The sequence below is a fragment of the Doryrhamphus excisus genome, unplaced genomic scaffold, assembly GCF_030265055.1.
Source record: "Doryrhamphus excisus isolate RoL2022-K1 unplaced genomic scaffold, RoL_Dexc_1.0 HiC_scaffold_26, whole genome shotgun sequence".
In the NCBI taxonomy this organism is placed as follows: domain Eukaryota; kingdom Metazoa; phylum Chordata; class Actinopteri; order Syngnathiformes; family Syngnathidae; genus Doryrhamphus; species Doryrhamphus excisus.
The window spans coordinates 730192-750187 of NW_026652244.1; the positions used below are offsets into that span (position 1 = coordinate 730192).

At 45.3% G+C, this 19996-nt stretch overlaps 1 non-coding gene across 1 annotated transcript; it reads left to right on the forward strand.

Moving 5' to 3' along the window:
* Positions 1-267: 267 nt before the first annotated feature.
* Positions 268-339, forward strand: trnad-guc (transfer RNA aspartic acid (anticodon GUC)). The gene has a single exon. It is a non-coding gene; the product is annotated as a tRNA-Asp (tRNA).
* Positions 340-19996: the final 19657 nt, after the last annotated feature.

Consider the following 19996-nt stretch of genomic DNA (forward strand, 5'->3'; position numbering starts at 1 on the left):
TTTTTTCAGTCGGGTCTAAAAGTGGGGGCAATGTGAAGCTGTGTCTGTGCCACCTACTATGTTGCTGTGTCCCTGGTCCAGTGTGTTCTCATCTTGGGTTGGAATGTCCCCATGCTGGTAACGGGTGGGGAATACAGTCCGTTGATGAGGATAAGCGGGATGGATTTCAGTGGTTAAAGTCTCCAGCTACCATAAAAACGGTCATGGGCCACGAGCCTGTTCTGAATTCCCCTTTGGTCAATCGACACCACATCATCGCAGCAGCAGTCCTCGTTAGTATAGTGGACAGTATCTCCGCCTGTCACGCGGAAGACCGGGGTTCGATTCCCCGACGGGGAGTACCTCTTTTGTATGTCACAATGTCAACAAACAAACCCTTCTCATTAGAACAAAACCTCTCTTAATCTTCTTCTCAAGGTGTTCAGGTGTCTTGTACAATCCGACAGTCTTTTGCTGCCAAATCATTCCAGTCGTGGATAATGGAGCTGACCAGGAAAATGCCAGCTGTGGGATTTCAACCAGTGCCTCCTGAGCGTAAGGAACCTTAATCTGGCGCTTTCGATCACTCATCCACCCAACCTAAAACGGTGCCCTGATCAGGAAAAAAAAACTGTGACCTTGTGAGGTTCACTGACAACAGAGGACACTCAAAAGGAGCCGCACAAAGCTGGGTACTTGTACAGATGTCAGCAGCAGAGTGGTGCAGCGGTAGCGTGCTGGGCCCATAACCCAGAGGTCGATGGATCGAAACCATCCTCTGCTATGGCTGTACTCTTTACATGTCCTTTGAAGAGCTTGCAGATGTATGGTCTTTGTTACTTAGCTGACCTGGTCCAGTAAAGAGTTCACGCTTCCTTTACTGCTGTTCTCGATGCATTTATTGCTCTTGAGTGCATTCACACGCCATTGCGGGACATTGAAGCATCGTGAAACACCGTAACTGTCCTCACTAGTCCATTGTCACTCTTATGGACTTGAAAAATCCCAGCCAGTTTCCATTCGTTTCGGGGAACCTCCTCCTCTTTGACGATCACCACATCTCCAACTTGCATGTTTCTTCTTGGCGTAAGCCATCTTTGTCTCAGAGCAGTGTTGGTCAGATACTCCTTCCACCATTTGTTCCAGAACTATTCCGACAAATATTGCAATTATCTCCATCTCATTTTAGTATACAAGTCCATCCATCCATCCATCCATCCATCCATTTTCCTCCGCTTATCCAGGTCCAGGTCGCGGGGGGCAGCAGTCTTAGTAGGGAAGCCCAGATTTCCCGGTCCCCGGCCACCTCCTCCATCTCCACCGGGAGGACACCAAGGTGTTCCCAGGCCAGCTGTGAGACGTAATCCCTCCAGCGTGTCCTAGGTCTGCCCCGGGGCCTTTTCCCGGCTGGGTATGCCCGGAACACCTCACCAGGGAGGCGTCCGGGAGGCATCCGGACTAGATGCCTGAGCCACCTCAACTGACTCCTCTCGATGTGAAGGAGAAGCGGCTCTACTCTGAGCCCTCCCGGATGACTGAGCTCCTCACCCTATCTCTTAGGGTGAGTCCAGCTACCCTACGGAGGAAACTCATTTCAGCCGCCTGTATCCGAGATGTCATTCTTTCGGTCATGACCCAAAGCTCATGACCATAGGTGAGGATGGGAACATAGATCGACCGGTAAATTGAAAGCTTTTTTAACCACGACGGTCCGTTACAGCGACCGCATTACTGCCGAGGCTGCGCCGATCCGTCTGTCGACCTCACGCTCCCACTTTCCCTCACTCGTGACCATACCTAAGATACCTAAACTACGACTGAGAACCACGGCCTCTGATTTGGAGGTACTGAGTCTCATCCCAGACGTTTTGCACTCAGATGCAAACCGTCCCAGTAAGCGCTGAAGGTCACAGCCCGTAGAGGCCATAAGAACCACATCATCTGCAAATAGCAGTGATGAGATTCTAAGGCCCCTAAAACAGATTCCCTCAACACCTTGGCTGCGCCTAGAAATTCTGTCCATGAAAATTGTGAACAGAATCGGTGACAAAGGGCAGCCTTAGCGGAGGCCAACGTTTACCGGAAACAGGCTCGACTTACTACTGACAATGCGAACCAGACTCCTGCCCCGTTTGTACAAGGACCAGATAGCACGTAGTAGCGTGCCACCAATCCCCCCAAAGTACGCCACGAGGGACACGGTCGAATGCCTTTTCCAGATACACGAAGTACATGTAGACTGGTTGGGCAAACTCCCATGCACCCTCCAGCACCCTCGTGAGGGTGTAGAGCTGGTCCAGTGTTCCATGACCAGGACGAAAACCGCATTGGACCTCTTGTAACGGAGGTTCGACCAACGGTCGTACCCTTCTCTCCAGCACCCTGGATTAGACGTTCCCATGGAGGCTGAGGAGTGTGATCCCCCTATTGTTGGAACACATCCTCCGGTCAACCTTCTTGAGAAAGGGGAGGCCATGGAGCACGACTTACAAATATACAGAAATACAAAATATACAGAATACAGTATAAATATATGTACACAGTCTGTTTTTTGTTTGTTGTTCCGGAACTGCAGTCTGATTGTTTTTCCTAAGAGTCCAAACTGAGCGTTAATTTAACGCATATAGAGTGTCAAAGTGGCAGGATGAGGCAGAGGTGGGGTGTGAACAGTGTCAGGGGGGGTTCCGGGCCTTGTTGATGAGGCTGACAGCAGATGGGAAGAAACTGTTCTTGTGGCGTGAGGTTTTGGTCCTGATGGACCGCAGCCTCCTCTCAAAGAGACTGTGTCCGGGTTGAGAAGGATCGGCCACAATCCTTTTCTGCACGCCTTAGGGTCCTGGAGGCGTACAGATCCTGGAGGGACGGGAGATTGCAGGAGGTGAGGATGGACTCAATGATGGAGCTGTAGAAGTGCACCAACATTGTCTTTGGCAGGATGAATTTCTTCAGCTGCCATAGGAACGTAGGAAGTACATCCTCTGCTGTGCCTTCTTGATGAGGGAGCTGATGTTCGGCTCCCACTGGAGGTCCTGGGAGATGATGGTACCCAGGATGCGGAAGGACTCCACAATGTCAATCGTAGAGTCACAGAGGGTGATGGGGACAAGAGAGGCTGAGTTCTTCCTGTTGTCCACAACCATCACCACTGTTTTTAGGGCGTTGAGCTCCAGGTTGTTCAGGTTGCACCAAGTCACCAGATGGTCAACCTCTCACCTGTAGGCAAACTTGTCGCCGTCAGAGATGAGTCCGATGAGGGTGGTGTCGTCCGCAGACTTCGGGAGCTTGACAGACTGGTGACTGGAGGTGCAACTGTTTGTGTACAGGGAGAAGAGCAGAGGAGAAAGAACGCAGCTCTGGGGGGATCAGGTGCTGACGGTTTTTGTATCTGAGATGTGTTTCCCCAGCTTCACGCACTGTTTCCTGTCACACTTGGAATGAGCCTCCGCTGGCTCACAATGACATGACGTACCATGCTTTGCTCACAATGCGTTTGAGAGCGAATAAAGTGCATTTTCGAACAATGGTTGTGTGTGCCAAGCAATAAAGCACATCTCACTAAATGTGTTCCATAAGTGCCAAAACGCGCTTCGGAGGCCTTCTCTGAGCGAGTGGAGTGCTTTTTTGGACGTGGCACACATGTGCCATATATGGAGAATTTTTTTTTACCACAAAGCCTATAGGGTGCTTGAAATACATTATCACAGCGAGAGAAACACATTTTCTCATTTTAGCTGTAACTCCACAGCAGTGCTTCTCAGCCACCTGAAACTGTTGCAGATAGAACGGGATGCGAAGCTGCGTCAGGCACACTGGGCTTGGCTACTGAGCCAGCCCATATTGTTATTGCTGTTTAGTTATTATTCCGTATATCTTAATCTTCCCATTTTTGCGCGCGTATTGCGGCCAAAACCGTAAGAAGGACCCCCACACATGTTACACCGCCGGATACGTGGCACTCGGGACTACAGCGGTATTTAGTTATTGGAACGATTTGTCTAACCATGGCGACGCTATTAACCAAAACGTTCAAAAATGGGCCACAAGATTTGTCCTATAGCCTCCCCACATCATGACATGTGCTTAGTAGCCTTTATGCATGAGTAAATTAGCTTAAATGCTAACATGCTAACAGCTACATGCTAGCACCTAGCAAGAGGGCCTCAAGTTTAGAAACTGCCAAGGTTGTCCTATAACCTCCCTGCATCATGCCATGGGTGTATTTGCCTTTAAACATGAGTAAATTAGCTTAAATGCTAACATGCTAACAGTCATCATGCTAGCACCTAGCAAGAGAGCCTCAAGTTTAAAAAGTGCCAAGGTTGTCCTATAACCTCCCTACATCATGCCATGTGTGTATTTGCCTTTTGACATGAGTAAATTAGCTGAAATGCTAACATGCTAACGGCTACCAGGCTAGCATCTAGCAAGAGAGCCTCAAGTTCAGAAAGTGCCAAGGTTGTCCTATAACCTCCCTACATCATGCCATGTGTGTATTTGCCTTTAGACATGAGTAAATTAGCTTAAATGCTAACATGGTAACGGCTACCATGCTAACACCTAGCAAAACAGCCTCAGGGCCTGAAAAGTTTGGGGCAATCCTACAGTGTCCCTACATCATGCCAAGTGTGTATTTGCCTTTAAACTTTAGAAAATTAGCAAAAATGCTAACATGCTAACGGCTACCATGCTAACACCTAGCAAAACAGCCTCAGGTCCTAAAGTCCAAAAGTTTGGGGCAGTCCTACAGTGTCCCCACATCATGCCATGTGTGTATTTTCCTTTAGACTTGAGTAAATTAGGTAAAATGCTAACATGCTAACAGTCATCATGCTAGCACCTAGCAAGAGGCCCTCAAGTTTAGAAAGTACCAAGGTTGTCCGAAACCTCCCCACATCATGACATGTGCTTAGTAGCCTTTATGAATGAGTAAATTAGCTTTAATGCTAACATGCTAACAGTCATCATGCTTGCACCTAGCAAGAGGGCCTCAAGTTTAGAAACTGCCAAGGTTGTCCTATAACCTCCCTGCATCATGCCACGGGTGTATTTGCCTTTAAACATGAGTAAATTAGCTCAAATGCTAACATGCTAACTGTTAGGGTTAAACCCAGAACATTATCACCAACTGTGAAAGAAGACACAAAGACGTGAGATATAGGCTTGCAAGGAGAGTGATCAGAGACTGTTCAGTAACATTCATCCAACCTACTCTGAAAAACAGTCCCTGCTCTCCTTCTTTTATTAAAGTTTAGGTGTGCCCTATTACATAGGTCTCAATCGTCTAAGGGAGGGGGAACAGTTCACACGGTTGAGACCGGTTTCAACATCAAGCAAGCATATTTTGAGAAAGCAAAGCAGAGACAGATAGTTCAAGGACATCAAGAGAAAGCAGTGTCTAAAGGAATGTGATGCTCTATGCAAGCGTGTGTTCTATGTGCATGTAATAGTAACTTGGATAATATGAAGAATAATATGAAGAATGTGATTACATGATATTAACTTGGATAATATGAAGAATGTGATTACATGATATTAACTTGGACAATATGAAGCAAGCTTATTAAATGTGAGTACATGATATATACAGTTTTATTCCAACATTTCCCCCCTGTTTATCCAATTTACTCATTGTAGAACATCATTTATTGATCACTTCACGAGGATTTTCGATCATAAAGTCAAAAACATATGAGAAAAAGTTACACCTAGAGGAGAAATGTTACTCATAGTCGCCTGGATCTGGAAAAAGATCAGTAATGTTAAAAGATGTTTCATCGTCATGGTCAACACTATCTTTATTAATGTTAACACCATCTTCGTCGTCGTCATGTTGTGGAATAAGAGTGTAAAGCTCTTGAACATGTAACTGAATGGGTGAAATAGCAGAGGATATTACCTGGGTGCAAATCCTGCGAAAAATGGGGATACAAATACATCCACACACTGCCAGATTGCTGACAAAAACTGTCACTGCCAATGCAATTGTCATTAAAAGAGGCTTCCACTTACTGAAGAAATCAGCTAACCCAGACCACATAGAGGTATCAACACCTGAATGCTCTTTCATCTTCTCATTCAGGGACTGAAGTCCATCCAAGGCCCTGGTGAGGCTGCCATCTGCTGCTGTATTGTTCGGAATGAACGTGCAACACTTCTCACCAAAAAGGGCGCAGACATGTCCTTTCTCCGCCAGTAACATGTCAAGAGCAATGCGGTTCTGGAAAGCCATCAAGGACGTAGCTGACAATTGCTCATGAATTGCTTGAAAACCATCTTGAGTATAATTTCCTAGCTTCTGCACATTGTAGTGGATGTAGTTGATCCTATCTACATTTTTATTTATTGTTATCCAAGGTACAATAGATTCCCACCCAGCTGCTATTTGATTAACCAGTTTATAATCATCAGGAACACCTCGTGGAATACCTATAGCATCAATATAAGTTGGATCATTATCACTCCATCCCAAGCCTCTTTTAGTCCTAGTCCATAAATGTGGGAGTATGGTGTCAAATGTATGTAGTAGCTCAACCGCTGTGATCTGGAATATGTGTACAGGCAGAATTAAGGTAACAGTAGCACAATATCCTGTAGTATTGAAAGGTAATTTGTCATATATGGCGTTACCACCACACCACCACCATATGTCGCTTCGTGATAAGGAAGAAAAATGTACGTCGACGGTCTCAGTTTCCACACATAAGGAAGCATTCAATGAACCCAATGTGTTGCCAGTCCCAGTCCTGTGAATACATGTGAAATTTCCCATCGCAACTTTATTTGAAAACAGTGGTTTCTTCTTCTCTGGACCTGTAAGGGGGAAAACCTTATCGAAAATAGCACAGTTTCCTGTGGGGTTGGTCTTCGTCATGACCTGTAAAAGGCAACTTTTATTCAAAACAGAAGGAACTATCTGCAGCAGCGGTCTTGGTCCCATGCAAACCACACAGTCCTGGTTGGTGGTGTTTGCTGCTTGCTCTGCCATGAGTAACCAGTTGTTGTTTTGGCCAGAAATACCAGTAAATACTTGGAACCAATCATCAGTGGTTTGAAGTACAGCTACTTTAACACCTGCTCTAATTGATGCCCTGGTTAATTCTGGTCTTTGTAGTTTTGCTGAGTAAGTCTGGCATAACTGAATTGGGTAACACGTATCATAGCCTGTCCTCCATTGGCATAACAAGAATTCCCAACAGGTGCATCCCAACCACACACATGAAGTATCTTTGGTTGGAATTGGGCTTAGGAGCTGTCCTGATGTCAAATCTACAGTCAAAACTAAAGTTTTACCTTGGTTTTTCTCAACAAGTGACATTAGTGGCCTTTGATGTTTAGCGTAACTAGTTTTAGTATATGACGACCAGTCGTAACCTTGAGGATCTGCCACTAGTGTTTCCCAACCCCCTTTTCTATCATTAATCATGTACCAAGGACTCCCATCTGGCTTAGCATATACTCCCCTGTGACGTAAGTGCTTAACTGTTAGAGTGATGACTGTAGTTTTATTTTGTGGAATACATACTCTGAGCAGACTAAAATGTTGGTGTTGGCCACAAGCAGGATCCGTGATGTTTTGTTTTATGTTTAGGTCAGAAAAACGTCGCCTGTCCGGTTGTTGCATCTGGTCATGAAGGAGTAAGCCTGTGCCTGTAATGATCATTCCAATAGCCACTGTAACCAATAATGCTATGCCTATTTTAACGTAGGCCATGTTGACAGGTATTCCCCGGCTCCCTCTAAAGTCCTACAAGGCTGTGGACAATCTTCACCGGGTTTGAGACGACTACACACTAAAAGTGCAGCCCCCTTTGTAGTCGGACTTTACCTTGCAGGACGGTAGGAACCCAAAGAAACCCTCCCAACAAGCCCTTTTTATTTATTTATTTATTTATTTATTTAATCTTCTTTTTTTTTTTTAATTACAATAAGTACCACAATGCTATGGTAATGACGCACATAAGAACTCCTACACTGAAAATCACGATAGAAGCAGTTAATTTAGTCATATTTCAGAATCTTTTTACAATGAGTTAAATGAATCCACGTATTACGTTCTGCTATTTTTAATGCAGTCGGTGTGGTCAATAATACTTGATAAGGGCCTTCCCACTTTGGTGAGTACCAATGCTTCTTCTTGATGCTTTTAATCAGTACCCAATCTCCTGGTTCTACCAGTTGGTCCTCCTGTGGAGAAACGGATGATGTTTGCTCATCATTATTTTGTTTGTCTAATTTGTTGATATTTTGCAACATTTTTCTCATATAATCTGCTAGGTTGCTATCTTCATTCGATTCCCATTCATTTTTAAAGTATGGTAATCGGTATGGTCGCCCAAACATAATTTCATAAGGTGTTAACCCGTTGGTACTAGTTATGTTAATGTGTAGTTTGACCAAGTCTAGGCACTGAGTCCATTGTCTGCCTGTTTCTTCCATGCATTTCTTTAATCTATTTTTTATTGTTCCATTCATTCTTTCTACTAGTCCTGCACTCTGTGGGCGATAACCACAATGTCGTTTTAAATCAATATGAAATGCTCTGCCTATGTTATCTATAATCTGGTTTACAAAATGTGAGCCATTATCGCTATATATTTTTTCTGGAATACCATATCTTGGTATAATGTCTTTACACAATGCTTTTGCTACTGTAAGTGCATCTGGATGTTTTGTTGGAAATAGTTCTATCCATTTAGAAAATGAGTCTATTATAACCAAACAGAATTTTTTACCTTCGCTTTGATTTAATTCGATAAAATCCATGTGTATATGTTGAAATGGATAGCTTGGTTTAGGAAACTGACCTCTTTGTGGACGTAAATTACCTTGTGCGTTATATTTAGCACACACTAAACATGCTCTACAAAATTTTTTTGAATAGGAATGAAACCCATATGTAGTGTAGACAGCTGATATTAGGCTCACCATGCCTCCTGTTGAGACATGCGATTTCCCATGACTCAACAATGCAGCCCATTTGTACAAATTTTTCGGTAGAATGGGTTTGTTTACTGGTCAGAAATATATACCATCATCTAGGTGTGCTCCTCTCCTGAGCCACATATCAAGTTCTTGTTTGGAAGATTGTTGTTGCATGTCACGTAAAATGGCCCTGTCTAGAGTAGAAGGGGAATCCTCAGAAGTAAGGAGAACACGAACAGCGCCAGCAGCAGCTTGCTTAGCAATTTTGTCAGCAAAGGCATTGCCTTTTGACACAGCATCAGTACCAGAGGTATGCGCTGCGCATTTGCAAATGGCTAACTTAGCGGGCAGTTTGATAGCTTGCAGTAGATCAATCAGTAAACGCGCGTGAGTAACAGGTTTACCAACGGAAGTTACCATACCTCTATTGTTCCAATATTGAGCAAATGTGTGTGTAGTTGCAAACGCATATTGACTATCTGTATAGATGGTAACATTTTGACCCGTCATCAGTTTACAGGCTTCAGTAAGCGCAATAATTTCAGCTGCTTGTGCAGAGTAATGTTGGGATAAAGCATCAGCTTTTAAAATTTGATCATATGTAACTACAGCATAACCAGTTCTTGTTTTTCCCTGATCATCCTTTCGTGATGAACCGTCTACAAACAGAGTATGGCCTTCAGGTAAGGGTGTATCCTGTAAGTCTGGCCTACTCTTAGCAGCTTGTTCAGCCAAGGCTTGACAGTCATGAGGACTGCCATCCTCACTAGTAGGTATAAGCGTTGCTGGATTCAAGGCTGTACACCGTTCTATTGTCAAGTGTGGTTGAGACAACAGAATGGACATGCACGACAAATGTCTTGCAGGTGACAAGAAGGTCATTTTGGTTTGTAATAGCAAAGCGGAGACAGCATGAGGAACCTTTAACACCAAAGGATGAAAAAGGACCACATCCGCACTTGATGTAACAGCCAAAGATGCAGCAATCACCGCTCTAACGCAGTGGGGCATTGCGCGAGCGACAGCATCTAATTTAGTTGAATAGTATGCCACAGGACGTAACTTACTACCATGCATTTGAGTTAGGACGGATGTCATAAAATGTCCTTTACAATCGACCATCTGGTAAAAGGTTTTATTATAGTCAGGTAGAGCTAGCGTAGAGGTGCTAACCAATGCTTGTTTGAGATCACAAAAGGCCTTTTCTGCCTCAGGAGTCCATTTAAGATTATCTGTCATTTTTATATCTTCAGTATACATTAAGGCCTGCAATGGAGCTGATATTTCAGAATAATTAGGTACCCACATCCTGCAATAATTTGTAAGTCCTAGAAAGGACATCATTTGTTTTTTTGTTTGGGGTTTGGGTGCTCGCAGGATAGCTGTTTTCCTATCTTCTAGAATAGTTCTTCCACCTGCACTTAATTGGTGACCTAAGTATTTAACCTTTTCTTTACAGAATTGCAATTTAGCCTTGCTAACTTTGTGACCTTCTTCTGCTAAATGTTTTAAGGTTGCCAAAGTGTCAACCTCACAATCTTCTTTCGTTTTTGATGCAATAAGTATGTCATCTACATACGTGAGTATCTGACTATTCCTTGGTGGATTAAAAGTTGACAAACTTGCATTCATCACTTGAGAGTATATCGTAGGACTTTCACAGTAACCTTGAGGTAGTCTGGTGTAAGTATATTTTTTGCCTTGAAACGTGAACGCGAACCAAAATTGGCTATCTTTATGGACCGGTATAGAAAAGAACGCATTGCTTACATCAATAACCGTGAAGTATTTTGCTTCCGGCGTCAAGGAGTTTAATAGAGTGTGTGGATCAGCTACACATGGTGCTCTTTGTATGACGGCATTGTTGACTGCTATTAAATCCTGTACCATCCTCCATCCCGTGGATGGGGGTGCCTTTTTGACAGGAAATATGGGCGTGTTTACAGGTGAATCGGCACACTCTATTATCACTCCTGCTGCTTTCAAATCATGTATGACAGGTATTATACCTTCTTGTGCATCTGGTTTTAATGGATATTGTTTAATGCGAGGTCTATGTTCTGTTTTAGGCCTAATAACCACTGGTTGAGCTCCTTTAACTAGTCCTACGTCTGTGGGTCCCTGAGACCACAATTTGGGTGGAACCTGATTGAGGAGTGCTTCTTCAGCTTCAGTAAAATAAATGGGTCATTGTTGTTGCTCTACCATATGTGCCCTGCCTTCCACATTCACTGTCCAGTGTAATTTTTTCTTGAACAACCCCGCTATCTCACTGTAGTAGGTGTTCCCACTGACTTGTTCCCATCCATGTGTTTGTACTCCCCTAGTCACTATTTTCCCCATATCTCTCCACTGAAATGCTTTATTTTTGCACAGTGACACATGTGGAACAAAGTGTTGTTTGAAAAGTCCTTTTAAGTGCTGTGGTAAGTTAACGCTAGCTACAGCGTTTCCTGCTTGGTCATAGTATAGTGAATCTATTACTATTCTGGCAGGTGTCTCTTTCTCTAGTTTCTCCTGATATTTTACGTCCGGTTTCTCAGTAAACCACATGGTGACATGTAAGTTATCAGGTGACATAGCATCTTGAACAGTATGCACTGCAAGTTTTGCCATGTTGACCAGGGATGAACCTACACAAGTAGGTGGTGTGTTGTTGACGTCAAGGGAGTAGTAGTAATGTGGTATTCCCACTCCTTCAACAACATACACTGATTCTGGTCTTTTTCGGATGATGGTCAAGCCCTCAGGAGTAGGAGCTATGGTAAGTCCTAGCTGTATGAGAGCATCTCTCCCCAATAAGTTTACGGGACAATCAGGTAAGTACAGGATTTGCATTTTACATGATTTCCCATCAGGGTCTCTGAGCCAGAGTGGTTCAGTATAACATACATGAGATACTGACCCTTGGGCTGCCCTTACGACTGCTACCTTTTGACTCATTTTCATACCTGGTACTGGTATGTTGATAGTTGTTCTACATGCACCAGTATCACATAGGAAGTTAACTGGAGTTCCATTTATCATTATGGTCACTGTTAAGTCAAACTTGAGATTTAGACACGTCAGCAAAAATGGGAGGCGGAACCTTCGTGACATCGATCGCGGCCGGACCGGTATAAGTGGCGCACACCAGCACAGGTGAAGCAGACAAGCAGCAGCACCAGGCAGAGACTGTTTATCTATCGTTGTAAGTCGCCCATACAGATCAGAGCATCTACAAACATCAGAGAGGCAGCCGGTAAGACGCCAAACTGTGTCAATGTGAAGAAGCTGTGCTAACGAGAGCTTAGCCACGGCGTCTAGTGCGTGGCTTGTCACTGTTTGATGCTCACGTGCACTGATGAGTTAAACGCTTGCTGGCATCGTGGCTAACTTGATTTAATGTGGTTGAAATCGTGACGGGTGTAAATAGTTAGCTTATAGTGTTGCGTATGTATTAAGTACGTTTATTTCACTTTGGTTTGGAAATGATTTGAAAGCTAACTGAATTTTATTTATTTATTATAATTGGTAATAATTTAAGAACACATTAAAATATATATATAAAATATATAAATAAAAACAGCAATAAATATATGGGAAGTGGTGGAATTCATACCTGATTCATGCTTACCTGGTATTGTATTAAAGCTTAATTTGCTTATTCTCTATTGCAGTAATTTGTAAGGCATGGGATTTGTGACTTTGCACAGAATTTAAATGTGTTCCTTTTTCTTTCTTTTTTTTTTATTGAAAGGTTTTTCACCTAATTTCAAGTGGCAAACTGCACCCTAAATTGCAAATGAAAATAAAAGATGCAAAACAGGACAAGCCGCTTATTTATTGAGTGAATACGCTTCCTACATCTCTGGGTAGATGGCTCATCCCCTTCAAGTGGGGATTGTATGAAACCAAAGGGAACTTGGCAGTGAAAAACCGGGAGACCGGGAAACGGGACAGCCAGGAGAGTGGAAATCCGGGAGCTTCAGCTGGATCAGCTAGAGGAAAAATCTGGAGTCCTGGCGGGAAACAAGCAAACAATCAGCCTGGGAAAAGGCGTCACCAAGAAAGACATTAAGGCACCAAAAGAGTTGGACTTCTGTGAACAACCAGCAGGTGGAGACATGGTGGACCAAGCGAGTGGAAAAGCTGTGGAGCAACTTAAAGTGGAGAGGACAACAGCCAAGAGGTTGTTTTCTCGCCTGGTCAACAGTACAACAAGAACATATGCTGATATGTCTGAAGAGGAGCTCAGGGACAGCTACAGTAAACTCACAATTGAGGCTGGAAAGGTCATGCAGGCAAATGATGATGTGGAGGCTGGACTTATTGCAGAGCTGGAGGCGGAGTTGGACGCAGGTGAAGAAGCTGTGTTAACCAATCAGCAAAAAGCCGATCTGGAAAAAACTGCAAAAGAGTGTGAGCTGAAGCTAAAAGGGACAAGAAGCCTAATCCAGGAAGTTCTGTGGGCCAAATTTGGAAGGATTGAGATGTCAATCGCAGTCCAGGCAGCAGAAGAGGAGTGTGAGCGTGTTGCTGCTGTTCAGCTAGACATCAGCCAGGAGGCGTATGATTTCATGCTCGACCACCTGAAGGGGCTGGCAAAAACTGCAAAGGAAGCGTACAGGCAGTGGCAGCAATGGGTCCCTCCAGATGCACAGCATGAATTTCAATGTCGTCTAAAAGAGCTTGATCTCCACATCCCCATGTTGGTGTCTAGAAAGGCTGATGTCATACAGGCAAGGATAAAGGATGATGCTGAAAGACAAATGCAGTCATCGATTAACTTGAGTAATTCCACCCCATCCATAAAGTTAAAACCAGCAGCCCTCCCCAAGTTTACTGGCAACAAACGTGACTTTTACAGATGGAGGAAAGACTGGGAAGCACTTCAAAAGCAGGGGGAGCCAACCGGCTCAAAAGAGGTGAAGAAGATTCAGCTGCTGGACAGCATTGATGATAAAATCACAAGAGATCTGCACCTCACCACTTACAACACTGCTGATGACATCTTCCGTGTCCTGGGTAATCGCTATGGCAACCAAACCTCCATCGCCATTGAAATTGTGGAAGAGTTACAAAAAATGCCAGCTGTCAGGAGTACTCAGCCACGGAAGATAGTGGAGCTGATTCAAACTGTGGAGAAGGCACTTCAGGACCTGAGTGACCTTGGAAGCACAGATGCTATCAAAAATCCTCTTGTCACAAAATCCATTGAAAGCAAACTTCCAGAAACTCTCAAAAAGGAATGGCTTGTCTATGTGGCTGATAGAAGGAATGCTGTGGCCCCAGAGAACCGATTCGATAGCCTCTTGACATTCCTCAAAGAGCAAGAAAGCATATATGAGCAGCTTGAGCAGCTAAGAGAGGAGGAGCCAAGCAGGAGAGAGCCCAGGGTGGAGCCAAGACATGCCAGAACCAGGTCAGTCAAGGCAGGCAGCAGCTCTGTAGGGTGTGTGGTTTGTGGGGACCCAAAGCACAGAAAGAAACTTTACTTTTGTAAGCAGTTCCGGGGCCTAAAGCTGGCAGAGAGGAAAGCTGCTGTTAGAAAGTTGGGGGCATGCAGAGAGTGTCTCGAGGTCCATGATGACAGCTCATCCTGCAAACCTGGCTTTCTGTGCAGAAACCAAGACTGCAAAGATGGAAGCACTCCTGCACACCATTATTACCTGTGCCCCAACGCTGAGACAAGGGGAAATAACGCAGGTCAGAAGAGGAGCAGATTTGGTCCAGAGGAGGATAAAGGCAGGAGGAGATACACAGAGGAGCAAGAGGAGTTCTTCAGTAAACTCTCACCTGAGCTGGCAAACCAATGTAGAGACGTGTTTTCCAATGTTGCGTCCAGAGTCTTCAACACTGTAAAAGACCAGCCGGGCCTCTTAATGGAAAGCGGGCTACAAGAGCTGCCGGTGGTAATGATGCTTCTAGAGGTAACAGCAAATGCTGGCCAGAAGATTGGAACATTAATTGATTTGGCGTCAGATACCAATTACATAACCCACAAGGCTGCAAGTAGGCTGAACCTCAGAAGTGAAGTGATCACACTAGTTGTCCACGGAGTGGGGGGAATGAAGGCTTGTGTTGAAACAAAGAGATACCTCCTGAAGATTCGAGTAAAAACCCCCAGAGGCACTCTCAAACTGCACCAGTTAGTTTGTTATGGACTTGACAGCATTGCAGACGTCCACAGGCATGTGACACCAAGTCAGCTCCAGAAGTTCTTCCCAGAAGTGTCACTGGATGAGCTGGTGAGACCAAGAGAAATAAACCTGCTCATCAGCCACAGGGAAGGTCGACTAGCACCTCAGAGAGTCAAAGCCGTCGGGGACCTCGTGCTGTGGGACGGACCCCTGGGAAAGACTGTTGGAGGATCACATCCTGAACTCTTTGAGAAACTCACAGTGTCAGCCCACATGTCCAAGACACACTTTGCCAGATCAATGAGAGCAGCAGCTGTTAAATATGAGGAACTCACCAACAGGGACCCAGAGAAACCTCCACCAAACAGCCAAATCACCATGCAGATCCAGGAGTCAAAGACTTCAGCCACCCATCGGGACTTCCTAGAGTGGTGGAGGTGGGATAGCATCGGAGCGGCATGTGAGCCTAAGTGCGGAGGTTGCCGCTGTGGAAACTGCCAGCCAGGAGGTAAAGAAATGACCCTTGCTGAGGAGAGGGAGCTTGAGGTAGTCAGAGAAGGCCTCACTTATGTCATGGAGGACATCCATAGCAGGGAACCACACTGGCATGCCAGGTACCCATGGCTAGAAGATCCCGTCTCTTTGCCAAACAATAAGAGGACAGTTGAGGCCACGTTTCTCAGAACTGAAAAACAACTCGCCAAAGAACCCAAGTGGAAGGTTGCTTATGCTGCTCAAGTGCATGACATGGTCGATCGGAGGGCTGCAGTCAAGTTGTCAAACAGCATGATCATCAACTGGGATGGGCCAGTATGGTACGTAAGCCATCTCATTGCTCCTAACCCGCACTCTGTCACAACCCCTGTAAGGCTCGTCTGGAACAGCAGTCAAAAGTTCAGAGGTGTGAGCCTGAATGACCTGCTAATGAAAGGCCCAGACGTTCTCAACCAGATTCGTGCTGTTCTTCTCAGGTTCAGGGGTGGAAAGTATGCTGCTCTGGGGGACATCAGGAAAATGTATAATTCAGTCTGGTTGGAAGACAGAGAGGTGCACCTGCACAGATTCTTGTGGCGTGACTCAGAAGAGGAGGAACTGGGAGAGTATGCCATCACGAGAGTAAACATTGGTGACAAGCCAGCAGGGTGCATTGCACAACTAGCAATGCGTGAAACTGCTAACCTCCCTCCTTTCACCCACCTTCAAGAGGAGCGGCAAGTTCTCCAAAAGGACAGCTACGTAGATGACATTCTTACATCTCACAACGACCTAGACCGACTGAAAACCATAACCGCAAATGTGGAGCGCATCCTCAAAGCTGGAGGGTTTGAGCTCAAGCCTTGGGTCTTTTCTGGGCAAAGTGGGAGGAAAGAGTGCAGTGACAGGCTGGAGGAAAAAGCAACAGGAACCATGATCCTACCAAACCAAATGCGTGAGGACGACAACAAAGCGCTTGGTCTGGGCTACATGGTAGAAGAGGACAAACTCCATATCATGGTCGCGATCAACTTCTCAAAGAGAAAGAAAAAGATGCGACTTGGCCAGGATCTTCTTCTAGAACAAATCAGAGCCCAGACACCAAACCCCCTGACACGACGAGAGCTGCTCAGCCAAGTATCAGGGCTGTATGATCCACTCGGCCTGGTAACTCCTGCAAAACAGAAGGGAGCCATCCTGGTTAGGAGAGCATTCCAAGAAGCAAAGGGCGGAGGCCATCCAGTAAAAGAGACATGGGACACAGCACTCTCAGATAACCTCAGGGAAGATGCAATAAAACTTTTTGAGGAGTATGTCCAGCTCGGCAAAGTCAAGTTTACCAGAGCACTGACTCCTCCAGGCTTCACTGAAAGACCCACAGCAATCACTTTTTCTGATGGAAGTGAGCACGCTTATGGAGCCGTGATCTACTTGAGGTGGAACACAAACCAGGGCCCAATCATCAGATTAGTGGAATCCAAAGCCAAACTAACTCCCTTGGATCAAAGAGGTGAAGCTGTCAAAGCAGAGATGTGCGGAGCAGTGTTTGCCTCACGGCTGAAGAAATACTTTGAACTTCACAGTCGCATCCAAGTTGATAAGTGGTACCATTTTGTTGACAGCCAGACCGTCCTTGGTGCTATTCAACGGGATAGCTATGGCTATCAGACATTTTTTGCCAACAGGATTGGGGAGATTCAGAGCAACACAAGGATTCAGGACTGGTGGTGGATTCCTGGCCCGCAGAACATTGCTGATAGAATCACCAGAGGAGCCACTCCTCAGGACCTGGATGAGAACTCAGAGTGGCAGAATGGTTCAAAGTTCCTGAGCCTGCCAATGGATGAATGGCCGATCCAGTCTGCCAAAGGACTTGCAGCCACAGCCAGAGAAAGTGTCAACAAGCTGCAGAAGAAGGCATTTGCTGCTGCACTTACGAGAGCAAAGGCAATGAAACAAGAACCCAAGCAGGACCCAAGACAGAGTCTCAAAGAGAACCAAACAGAGCAGAGGAGACCACCTGCAGGCTCAATCATCCGAAGCCTAGTGGATGTCAAGCGGTTCAGTGATCTAACTCGACTGGTCAAGACTGTTGCATTTATCTGGAGAGCAGCAAAAAAGTTTGTCCGACAAAATCAAGCCATGGACAGTCCAAAGTGGGAGGCAGTCTGTTCAACGGGAGTCGTCACAGTAAGGGAACGACAGGATGCCCTAAGAGACATTTTTCTTGCAGCACAAGAGGGTGCAACGATCCCAAGAGCAACTTCAGACAGACTGGTAGTTTATAGAGACCAAGATTCTGGGCTGTTGGTTTGCGGGGGCAGAGTGCAGATCTTCAAAGAAGATCAAATTGTTGTCCCCATCCTTCCCTATGATGCCTGGGTGTCCACTCTTCTGGCGCGGGCGGCCCACAATGAGTCTCATGGCGGAGTTGCTGAAACCCTTCTCAAAATGAGGAAGAAGGCATGGGTCATAAAGGGGAGGAGAATCGCTCAGAAGGTTGTTGATGGCTGCATAGTCTGCAGAAAGGCAAAAGCAAAGAAATGTCAGCAAGTAATGAGTGACTTACCGCCAGAGAGGACTGAGCCTGCTGCACCATTTGAATTCACATCCGTTGACCTCTTTGGACCCTATCAAGTAAAAGATGATGTCAAGAAGAGAGTGACACTCAAGGTCTGGGGAGTTGTCTTTTGCTGCATGGCCAGTAGAGCTATCCACACCGAGCTAGTTAACACCCTGTCAACCGAGGGCTTCCTCATGGCCTATCAAAGGTTCACAGCTTTCAGAGGGCATCCAAGGAAAATCTGGTCAGATCCGGGCACCAATTTCATGGGAGCAAAGCCAGTCTTGGAGGAAATGTACAGATTCCTGGACGACCTAAACAGAGCAGGCTTGGAGGAGACCGCAGCCAAAAACAGGACAGAGTGGAAGTGGAAAATTCATCCGGCCGACTCGCCACACAGAAATGGTGCTGCAGAAGCTGCTGTTCGCATTGTAAAGAGGGCGCTGCACAGTCTTGGGAAGGAGCTTTCACTCAGCTACAGTGAGTTCCAGACAACTCTTCATATTGCAGCCAACCTTGCAAACGAGCGGCCAATCGATGCCAGGGTGCAGAGTCGAGAGGACTGCATTCATTATGTCACTCCCAACAGTCTCCTTCTTGGCCGAGCATCTCAGAGTGGGGACATCAAAACCTTCGACTTTTCCAGCTACCCCTACAAGAGACTCAGAGCAATGCAGTCTGAGGTGACTAAGTTCTGGAGGAGCTGGAGCCAACTCGCAGGTCCCAACTTATTCATTAGGAGCAAGTGGCACACAGCGCAGAGGAACGTCGCCATTGGGGATATTGTCTGGGTAAGCGACCAAAATGCGCTCAGAGGACAGTTCAAGCTTGGCAGAGTCGTCAGCACAAATCCGGACAAAGAAGGCATTGTGAGGGACGTCAACGTCAGAGTCTTCCCAAGCTACTGCGTTCCCTTGACAAGAGCTCTGAAAAGGAAAACCACTCATCCAAAGGAAAGGGAGAAAATCCAAGCCATCATCCTTCACAGGGACGTCAGGCGACTCATCGTCTTACTACCTGCAGAGGATCAGTTCTAAATCAGCAATCAATCCTGTCGACCACCAAGTTTGCCTCTAAAGCCGGCGATCTCCCCAGTGTTTCCATAGGAAGATCGAGTGGGAGGTGTTAAGTCAAACTTGAGATTTAGACACGTCAGCAAAAATGGGAGGCGGAACCTTCGTGACATCGATCGCGGCCGGACCGGTATAAGTGGCGCACACCAGCACAGGTGAAGCAGACAAGCAGCAGCACCAGGCAGAGACTGTTTATCTATCGTTGTAAGTCGCCCATACAGATCAGAGCATCTACAAACATCAGAGAGGCAGCCGGTAAGACGCCAAACTGTGTCAATGTGAAGAAGCTGTGCTAACGAGAGCTTAGCCACGGCGTCTAGTGCGTGGCTTGTCACTGTTTGATGCTCACGTGCACTGATGAGTTAAACGCTTGCTGGCATCGTGGCTAACTTGATTTAATGTGGTTGAAATCGTGACGGGTGTAAATAGTTAGCTTATAGTGTTGCGTATGTATTAAGTACGTTTATTTCACTTTGGTTTGGAAATGATTTGAAAGCTAACTGAATTTTATTTATTTATTATAATTGGTAATAATTTAAGAACACATTAAAATATATATATAAAATATATAAATAAAAACAGCAATAAATATATGGGAAGTGGTGGAATTCATACCTGATTCATGCTTACCTGGTATTGTATTAAAGCTTAATTTGCTTATTCTCTATTGCAGTAATTTGTAAGGCATGGGATTTGTGACTTTGCACAGAATTTAAATGTGTTCCTTTTTCTTTCTTTTTTTTTTATTGAAAGGTTTTTCACCTAATTTCAAGTGGCAAACTGCACCCTAAATTGCAAATGAAAATAAAAGATGCAAAACAGGACAAGCCGCTTATTTATTGAGTGAATACGCTTCCTACATC